Source organism: Perognathus longimembris, unplaced genomic scaffold (genome assembly GCF_023159225.1).
Source record: "Perognathus longimembris pacificus isolate PPM17 unplaced genomic scaffold, ASM2315922v1 HiC_scaffold_2271, whole genome shotgun sequence".
Lineage (NCBI taxonomy): Eukaryota > Metazoa > Chordata > Mammalia > Rodentia > Heteromyidae > Perognathus > Perognathus longimembris.
Genome location: NW_025957356.1, coordinates 11216 through 22430, shown reverse-complemented (window position 1 = coordinate 22430; position 11215 = coordinate 11216).

The following is an 11215-nucleotide window of genomic DNA, read 5'->3' as shown; positions in this document are numbered from 1 at the left end:
GCATGATCATGTCGTTCCTAAATGAGCTTTTATCTCTCTCCCCTCACCACAAATCAGATTCTTCTGAGGAATTCCCAGTACATTATCCTTTCCCCTGTGTAATTACCTTAACAAGCTCCAGCTGTTTTTATTCTCAGAAGGTTTAGTCCCTGATATACAGCTGCCTAACCCCTTCGTAAGTGCAGGTCCTAAATTAGCTTTTTTCTCTGTTCCCTCACCACAATCCAGATTCTTTTGGGGAGTTACCAATACAGTAACCATACCAGGAAGTACTTAATTTATTAAGCTACTGCTTTTCTTAATCTCAGTGGAGATATTTACTGATAAACAGCTACCTACCCAGCATGTTCATGTCGTTCCTAAATGAGCTTTTATCTCTCTCCCCTCACCACAAATCAGATTCTTCTGAGGAGTTCCCAGTACATTATCCTTTCCCCTGTGTAATTACCTTAACAAGATGCAGCTGTTTTTATTCTCAGAAGCTTTACTCCCTGATATACAGCTGCCTACCCCCTTCGTAAGTGCAGGTCCTAAATGAGCTTTTTTCTCTGTTCCCTCACCACAATCCAGATTCTTTTGGGGAGTTACCAGTACAGTAACCATACCAGGAAGTACTTAATTTATTAAGCTTCTGCTTTTCTTAATCTCAGTGGAGATATTTACTGATAAACAGCTACCTACGCAGCATGTTCATGTCGTTCCTAAATGAGCTTTTATCTCTCTCCCCTCACCACTAATCAGATTCTTCTGAGGAGTTCCCAGTACATTATCCTTTCCCCTGTGTAATTACCTTAACAAGCTGCAGCTGTTTTTATTCTCAGAAGCTTTACTCCCTGATATACAGCTGCCTACCCCCTTCGTAAGTGCAGGTCCTAAATGAGCTTTTTTCTCTGTTCCCTCACCACAATCCGGATTCTTTTGGGGAGTTACCAGTACAGTAACCATACCAGGAAGTACTGAATTTATTAAGCTACTGCTTTTCTAAAGCTCAATGGAGATATTTACTGATAAACAGCTACCTACGCAGCATGTTCATGTCGTTCCTAAATGAGCTTTTATCTCTCTCCCCTCACCACAAATCAGATTCTTCTGAGGAGTTCCCAGTACATTATCCTTTCCCCTGTGTAATTACCTTAACAAGCTGCAGCTGTTATTATTCTCAGAAGCTTTACTCCCTGATATACAGCTGCCTACCCCCTTCGTAAGTGCAGGTCCTAAATGAGCTTTTTTCTCTGTTCCCTCACCACAATCCAGATTCTTTTGGGGAGTTACCAGTACAGTAACCATACCAGGAAGTACTTAATTTATTAAGCTACTGCTTTTCTAAAGCTCAGTGGAGATATTTACTGATAAACAGCTACCTACGCAGCATGTTCATGTCGTTCCTAAATGAGCTTTTATCTCTCTCCCCTCACCACAAATCAGATTCTTCTGAGGAGTTCCCAGTACTTTATCCTTTCTCCTGTGTAATTACCTTAACAAGCTCCAGCTGTTTTTATTCTCAGAAGGTTTACTCCCTGATATACAGCTGCCTACCCCCTTCGTAAGTGCAGGTCCTAAATGAGCTTTTTTCTCTATTCCCTCACCACAATCCAGATTCTTTTGGGGAGTTACCAGTACAGTAACCATACCAGGAAGTACTTAATTTATTAACCTACTGCTTTTCTTAATCTCAGTGGAGATATTTACTGATAAACAGCTACCTAAGTAGCATGTTCATGTCGTTCCAAAATGAGCTTTTATCTCTCTCCCCTCACCACAAATCAGATTCTTCTGAGGAGTTCCCAGTACATTATCCTTTCCCCTGTGTAATTACCTTAACAAGCTCCAGCTGTTTTTATTCTCAGAAGGTTTAGTCCCTGATATACAGCTGCCTACCCCCTTCGTAAGTGCAGGTCCTAAATGAGCTTTTTTCTCTGTTCCCTCACCACAATCGAGATTCTTTTGAGGAGTTACCAGTACAGTAACCATACCAGGAAGTACTTAATTTATTAAGCTACTGCTTTTCTTAATCTCAGTGGAGATATTTACTGATAAACAGCTACCTACGCAGCATGTTCATGTCGTTCCTAAATGAGCTTTTATCTCTCTCCCCTCACCACAAATCAGATTCTTCTGAGGAGTTCCCAGTACATTATCCATTCCCCTGTGTAATTACCTTAACAAGCTGCAGCTGTTTTTATTCTCAGAAGCTTTACTCCCTGATATACAGCTGCCTAACCCCTTCGTAAGTGCAGGTCCTAAATGAGCTTTTTTCTCTGTTCCCTCACCACAATCCAGATTCTTTTGGGGAGTTACCAGTACAGTAACCATACCAGGAAGTACTTAATTTATTAAGCTACTGCTTTTCTTAATCTCAGTGGAGATATTTACTGATAAACAGCTACCTACGCAGCATGTTCATGTCGTTCCTAAATGAGCTTTTATCTCTCTCCCCTCACCACAAATCAGATTCTTCTGAGGAGTTCCCAGTACATTATCCTTTCCCCTGTGTAATTACCTTAACAAGCTGCAGCTGTTTTTATTCTCAGAAGCTTTACTCCCTGATATACAGCTGCCTACCCCCTTCGTAAATGAAGGTCCTAAATGAGCTTTTTTCTCTGTTCCCTCACCACAATCCAGATTCTTTTGGGGAGTTACCAGTACAGTAACCATACCAGGAAGTACTTAATTTATTAAGCTACTGCTTTTCTAAAGCTCAGTGGAGATATTTACTGATAAACAGCTACCTACGCAGCATGTTCATGTCGTTCCTAAATGAGCTTTTATCTCTCTCCCCTCACCACAAATCAGATTCTTCTGAGGAGTTCCCAGTACTTTATCCTTTCTCCTGTGTAATTACCTTAACAAGCTCCAGCTGTTTTTATTCTCAGAAGGTTTACTCCCTGATATACAGCTGCCTACCCCCTTCGTAAGTGCAGGTCCTAAATGAGCTTTTTTCTCTATTCCCTCACCACAATCCAGATTCTTTTGGGGAGTTACCAGTACAGTAACCATACCAGGAAGTACTTAATTTATTAACCTACTGCTTTTCTTAATCTCAGTGGAGATATTTACTGATAAACAGCTACCTAAGTAGCATGTTCATGTCGTTCCAAAATGAGCTTTTATCTCTCTCCCCTCACCACAAATCAGATTCTTCTGAGGAGTTCCCAGTACATTATCCTTTCCCCTGTGTAATTACCTTAACAAGCTCCAGCTGTTTTTATTCTCAGAAGGTTTAGTCCCTGATATACAGCTGCCTACCCCCTTCGTAAGTGCAGGTCCTAAATGAGCTTTTTTCTCTGTTCCCTCACCACAATCGAGATTCTTTTGAGGAGTTACCAGTACAGTAACCATACCAGGAAGTACTTAATTTATTAAGCTACTGCTTTTCTTAATCTCAGTGGAGATATTTACTGATAAACAGCTACCTACGCAGCATGTTCATGTCGTTCCTAAATGAGCTTTTATCTCTCTCCCCTCACCACAAATCAGATTCTTCTGAGGAGTTCCCAGTACATTATCCATTCCCCTGTGTAATTACCTTAACAAGCTGCAGCTGTTTTTATTCTCAGAAGCTTTACTCCCTGATATACAGCTGCCTAACCCCTTCGTAAGTGCAGGTCCTAAATGAGCTTTTTTCTCTGTTCCCTCACCACAATCCAGATTCTTTTGGGGAGTTACCAGTACAGTAACCATACCAGGAAGTACTTAATTTATTAAGCTACTGCTTTTCTTAATCTCAGTGGAGATATTTACTGATAAACAGCTACCTACGCAGCATGTTCATGTCGTTCCTAAATGAGCTTTTATCTCTCTCCCCTCACCACAAATCAGATTCTTCTGAGGAGTTCCCAGTACATTATCCTTTCCCCTGTGTAATTACCTTAACAAGCTGCAGCTGTTTTTATTCTCAGAAGCTTTACTCCCTGATATACAGCTGCCTACCCCCTTCGTAAATGAAGGTCCTAAATGAGCTTTTTTCTCTGTTCCCTCACCACAGTCGAGATTCTTTTGAGGAGTTACCAGTACAGTAACCATACCAGGAAGTACTTAATTTATTAAGCTACTGCTTTTCTTAATCTCAGTGGAGATATTTACTGATAAACAGCTACCTACGCAGCATGTTCATGTCGTTCCTAAATGAGCTTTTATCTCTCTCCCCTCACCACAAATCAGATTCTTCTGAGGAGTTCCCAGTACATTATCCTTTCCCCTGTGTAATTACCTTAACAAGCTGCAACTGTTTTTATTCTCAGAAGCTTTACTCCCTGATATACAGCTGCCTACCCCCTTCGTAAGTGCAGGTCCTAAATGAGCTTTTTTCTCTGTTCCCTCACCACAATCCAGACTCTTTTGGGGAGTTACCAGTACAGTAACCATACCAGGAAGTACTTAATTTATTACGCTACTGCTTTTCTTAATCTCAGTGGAGATATTTACTGATAAACAGCTACCTACGCAGCATGTTCATGTCGTTCCTAAATGAGCTTTTATCTCTCTCCCCTCACCACTAATCAGATTCTTCTGAGGAGTTCCAGTACATTATCCTTTCCTCTGTGTAATTACCTTAACAAGCTGCAGCTGTTTTTATTCTCAGAAGCTTTACTCCCTGATATACAGCTGCCTACCCCCTTCATAAGTGCAGGTCCTAAATGAGCTTTTTTCTCTGTTCCCTCACCACAATCCGGATTCTTTTGGGGAGTTACCAGTACAGTAACCATACCAGGAAGTACTTAATTTATTAAGCTACTGCTTTTCTAAAGCTCAGTGGAGATATTTACTGATAAACAGCTACCTACGCAGCATGTTCATGTCGTTCCTAAATGAGCTTTTATCTCTCTCCCCTCACCACAAATCAGATTCTTCTGAGGAGTTCCCAGTACATTATCCTTTCCCCTGTGTAATTACCTTAACAAGCTGCAGCTGTTTTTTATTCTCAAAAGCTTTACTCCCTGATATACAGCTGCCTACCCCCTTCGTAAGTGCAGGTCCTAAATGAGCTTTTTTCTCTGTTCCCTCACCACAATCCAGATTCTTTTGGGGAGTTACCAGTACAGTAACCATACCAGGAAGTACTTAATTTATTAAGCTACTGCTTTTCTTAATCTCAGTGGAGATATTTACTGATAAACAGCTACCTACGCAGCATGTTCATGTCGTTCCTAAATGAGCTTTTATCTCTCTCCCCTCACCACAAATCAGATTCTTCTGAGGAGTTCCCAGTACATTATCCTTTCCTCTGTGTAATTACCTTAACAAGCTGCAGCTGTTTTTATTCTCAGAAGCTTTACTCCCTGATATACAGCTGCCTACCCCCTTCGTAAGTGCAGGTCCTAAATGAGCTTTTTTCTCTGTTCCCTCACCACAATCCAGATTCTTTTGGGGAGTTACCAGTACAGTAACCATACCAGGAAGTACTTAATTTATTAAGCTACTGCTTTTCTAAAGCTCAGTGGAGATATTTACTGATAAACAGCTACCTACGCAGCATGTTCATGTCGTTCCTAAATGAGCTTTTATCTCTCTCCCCTCACCACAAATCAGATTCTTCTGAGGAGTTCCCAGTACTTTATCCTTTCTCCTGTGTAATTACCTTAACAAGCTCCAGCTGTTTTTATTCTCAGAAGATTTACTCCCTGATATACAGCTGCCTACCCCCTTCGTAAGTGCAGGTCCTAAATGAGCTTTTTTCTCTGTTCCCTCACCACAATCCAGATTCTTTTGGGGAGTTACCAGTACAGTAACCATACCAGGAAGTACTTAATTTATTAAGCTACTGCTTTTCTAAAGCTCAGTGGAGATATTTATTGATAAACAGCTACCTACGCAGCATGTTCATGTCGTTCCTAAATGAGCTTTTATCTCTCTCCCCTCACCACAAATCAGATTCTTCTGAGGAGTTCCCAGTACTTTATCCTTTCTCCTGTGTAATTACCTTAACAAGCTCCAGCTGTTTTTATTCTCAGAAGGTTTAGTCCCTGATATACAGCTGCCTACCCCCTTCGTAAGTGAAGGTCCTAAATGAGCTTTTTTCTCTGTCCCCTCACCACAGTCGAGATTCTTTTGAGGAGTTACCAGTACAGTAACCATACCAGGAAGTACTTAATTTATTAAGCTACTGCTTTTCTTAATCTCAGTGGAGATATTTACTGATAAACAGCTACCTACGCAGCATGTTCATGTCGTTCCTAAATGAGCTTTTATCTCTCTCCCCTCACCACAAATCAGATTCTTCTGAGGAGTTCCCAGTACATTATCCTTTCCCCTGTGTAATTACCTTAACAAGCTGCAGCTGTTTTTATTCTCAGAAGCTTTACTCCCTGATATACAGCTGCCTACCCCCTTCGTAAGTGCAGGTCCTAAATGAGCTTTTTTCTCTGTTCCCTCACCACAATCCAGATTCTTTTGGGGAGTTACCAGTACAGTAACCATACCAGGAAGTACTTAATTTATTAAGCTACTGCTTTTCTTAATCTCAGTGGAGATATTTACTGATAAACAGCTACCTACGCAGCATGTTCATGTCGTTCTTAATGAGCTTTTATCTCTGTCCCCTCACCACAAATCAGATTCTTCTGAGGAGTTCCCAGTACATTATCCTTTCCCCTGTGTAATTACCTTAACAAGCTGCAGCTGTTTTTATTCTCAGAAGCTTTACTCCCTGATATACAGCTGCCTACCCCCTTCGTAAGTGCAGGTCCTAAATGAGCTTTTTTCTCTGTTCCCTCACCACAATCCAGATTCTTTTGGGGAGTTACCAGTACAGTAACCATACCAGGAAGTACTTAATTTATTAAGCTACTGCTTTTCTTAATCTCAGTGGAGATATTTACTGATAAACAGCTACCTACGCAGCATGTTCATGTCGTTCCTAAATGAGCTTTTATCTCTCTCCCCTCACCACAAATCAGATTCTTCTGAGGAGTTCCCAGTACATTATCCTTTCCCCTGTGTAATTACCTTAACAAGCTACAGCTGTTTTTATTCTCAGAAGGTTTACTCCCTGATATACAGCTGCCTACCCCCTTCGTAAGTGCAGGTCATAAATGAGATTTTTTCTCTGTTCCCTCACCACAATCCAGATTCTTTTGGGGAGTTACCAGTACAGTAACCAAACCAGGAAGTACTTAATTTATTAAGCTACTGCTTTTCTTAATCTCAGTGGAGATATTTACTGATAAACAGCTACCTACGCAGCATGTTCATGTAGTTCCTAAATGCGCTTTTATCTCTCTCCCCCTCACCACAAATCAGATTCTTCTGAGGAGTTCCCAGTACATTATCCTTTCCCCTGTGTAATTACCTTAACAAGCTGCAGCTGTTTTTATTCTCAGAAGCTTTACTCCCTGATATACAGCTGCCTACCCCCTTCGTAAGTGCAGGTCCTAAATGAGCTTTTTTCTCTGTTCCCTCACCACAATCCGGATTCTTTTGGGGAGTTACCAGTACAGTAACCATACCAGGAAGTACTTAATTTATTAAGCTACTGCTTTTCTAAAGCTCAGTGGAGATATTTACTGATAAACAGCTACCTACGCAGCATGTTCATGTCGTTCCTAAATGAGCTTTTATCTCTCTCCCCTCACCACAAATCAGATTCTTCTGAGGAGTTCCCAGTACTTTATCCTTTCTCCTGTGTAATTACCTTAACAAGCTCCAGCTGTTTTTATTCTCAGAAGGTTTACTCCCTGATATACAGCTGCCTACCCCCTTCGTAAGTGCAGGTCCTAAATGAGCTTTTTTCTCTGTTCCCTCACCACAATCCAGATTCTTTTGGGGAGTTACCAGTACAGTAACCATACCAGGAAGTACTTAATTTATTAAGCTACTGCTTTTCTTAATCTCAGTGGAGATATTTACTGATAAACAGCTACCTACGCAGCATGTTCATGTCGTTCCTAAATGAGCTTTTATCTCTCTCCCCTCACCACAAATCAGATTCTTCTGAGGAGTTCCCAGTACATTATCCTTTCCCCTGTGTAATTACCTTAACAATCTCCAGCTGTTTTTATTTTCAGAAGGTTTACTCCCTGATATACAGCTGCCTACCCCCTTCGTAAGTGCAGGTCCTAAATGAGCTTTTTTCTCTGTTCCCTCACCAAAATCCAGATTCTTTTGGGGAGTTACCAGTACAGTAACCATACCAGGAAATACTTAATTTATTAAGCTACTGCTTTTCTTAATCTCAGTGGAGATATTTACTGATAAACAGCTACCTACGCAGCATGTTCATGTCGTTCCTAAATGAGCTTTTATCTCTATCCCCTCACCACAAATCAGATTCTTCTGAGGAGTTCCCAGTACATTATCCTTTCCCCTGTGTAATTACCTTAACAAGCTCCAGCTGTTTTTATTCTCAGAAGGTTTACTCCCTGATATACAGCTGCCTACCCCCTTCGTAAGTGCAGGTCAAAAATGAGCTTTATTCTCTGTTCCCTCACCAAAATCCAGATTCTTTTGGGGAGTTACCAGTACAGTAACCATACCAGGAAGTGCTTAATTTATTAAGCTACTGCTTTTCTTAATCTCAGTGGAGATATTTACTGATAAACACCTACCTACGCAGCATGTTCATGTCGTTCCTAAATGAGCTTTTATCTCTCTCCCCTCACCACAAATCAGATTCTTCTGAGGAGTTCCCAGTACATTATCCTTTCCCCTGTGTAATTACCTTAACAAGATGCAGCTGTTTTTATTCTCAGAAGCTTTACTCCCTGATATACAGCTGCCTACCACCTTCGTAAGTGCAGGTCCTAAATGAGCTTTTTTCTCTGTTCCCTCACCACAATCCAGATTCTTTTGGGGAGTTACCAGTACAGTAACCATACCAGGAAGTACTTAATTTATTAACCTACTGCGTTTCTAAAGCTCAGTGGAGATATTTACTGATAAACAGCTACCTATGCAGCATGTTCATGTCGTTCCTAAATGAGCTTTTATCTCTCTCCCCTCACCACAAATCAGATTCTTCTGAGGAGTTCCCAGTACTTTATCCTTTCTCCTGTGTAATTACCTTAACAAGCTCCAGCTGTTTTTATTCTCAGAAGGTTTACTCCCTGATATACAGCTGCCTACCCCCTTCGTAAGTGCAGGTCCTAAATGAGCTTTTTTCTCTGTTCCCTCACCACAATCCAGATTCTTTTGGGGAGTTACCAGTACAGTAACCATACCAGGAAGTACTTAATTTATTAACCTACTGCTTTTCTTAATCTCAGTGGAGATATTTACTGATAAACAGCTACCTACGCAGCATGTTCATGTCGTTCCTAAATGAGCTTTTATCTCTCTCCCCTCACCACAAATCAGATTCTTCTGAGGAGTTCCCAGTACATTATCCTTTCCCCTGTGTAATTACCTTAACAAGCTCCAGCTGTTTTTATTCTCAGAAGGTTTACTCCCTGATATACAGCTGCCTACCCCCTTCGTAAGTGCAGGTCCTAAATGAGCTTTTTTCTCTGTTCCCTCACCACAATCCAGATTCTTTTGGGGTGTTACCAGTACAGTATCCATACCAGGAAGTACTTAATTTATTAATCTACTGCTTTTCTTAATCTCAGTGGAGATATTTACTGATAAACAGCTACCTAAGTAGCATGTTCATGTCGTTCCTAAATGAGCTTTTATCTCTCTCCCCTCACCACAAATCAGATTCTTCTGAGGAGTTCCCAGTACATTATCCTTTCCCCTGTGTAATTACCTTAACAAGCTCCAGCTGTTTTTATTCTCAGAAGGTTTAGTCCCTGATATACAGCTGCCTACCCCCTTCATAAGTGCAGGTCCTAAATGAGCTTTTTTCTCTGTTCCCTCACCACAATCCAGATTCTTTTGGGGAGTTACCAGTACAGTAACCATACCAGGAAGTACTTAATTTATTAGCTACTGCTTTTCTTAATCTTAGTGGAGATATTTACTGATAAACAGCTACCTACGCAGCATGTTCATGTCGTTCCTAAATGACCTTTTATCTCTCTCCCCTCACCACAAATCAGATTCTTCTGAGGAGTTCCCAGTACATTATCCTTTCCCCTGTGTAATTACCTTAACAATCTGCAGCTGTTTTTATTCTCAGAAGCTTTACTCCCTGATATACAGCTGCCTACCCCCTTCGTAAGTGCAGGTCCTAAATGAGCTTTTTTCTCTGTTCCCTCACCACAATCCAGATTCTTTTGGGGAGTTACCAGTACAGTAACCATACCAGGAAGTACTTAATTTATTAAGCTACTGCTTTTCTTAATCTCAGTGGAGATATTTACTGATAAACAGCTACCTACGCAGCATGTTCATGTCGTTCCTAAATGAGCTTTTATCTCTCTCCCCTCACCACAAATCAGATTCTTCTGAGGAGTTACGAGTACTTTATCCTTTCTCCTGTGTAATTACCTTAACAAACTACAGCTGTTTTTATTCTCAGAAGATTTACTCCCTGATATACAGCTGCCTACCCCCTTCGTAAGTGCAGGTCCTAAATGAGCTTTTTTCTCTGTTCCCTCACCACAATCCAGATTCTTTTGGGGAGTTACCAGTACAGTAACCATACCAGGAAGTACTTAATTTATTAAGCTACTGCTTTTCTTAATCTCAGTGGAGATATTTACTGATAAACAGCTACCTACGCAGCATGTTCATGTCGTTCTTAAATGAGCTTTTATCTCTCTCCCCTCACCACAAATCAGATTCTTCTGAGGAGTTCCCAGTACATTATCCTTTCCCCTGTGTAATTACCTTAACAAGCTGCAGCTGTTTTTATTCTCAGAAGTTTTACTCCCTGATATACAGCTGCCTACCCCCTTCGTAAGTGCAGGTCCTAAATGAGCTTTTTTCTCTGTTCCCTCACCACAATCCAGATTCTTTTGGGGAGTTACCAGTACAGTAACCATACCAGGAAGTACTTAATTTATTAAGCTACTGCTTTTCTTAATCTCAGTGGAGATATTTACGGATAAACAGCTACTTACGCAGCATGTTCATGTCGTTCTAAATGAGCTTTTATCTCTCTCCCCTCACCACAAATCAGATTCTTCTGAGGAGTTCCCAGTACATTATCCTTTCCCCTGTGTAATTACCTTAACAAGCTGCAGCTGTTTTTATTCTCAGAAGCTTTACTCCCTGATATACAGCTGCCTACCCCCTTCGTAAGTGCAGGTCCTAAATGAGCTTTTTCTCTGTTCCCTCACCACAATCCAGATTCTTTTGGGGAGTTACCAGTACAGTAACCATACCAGGAAGTACT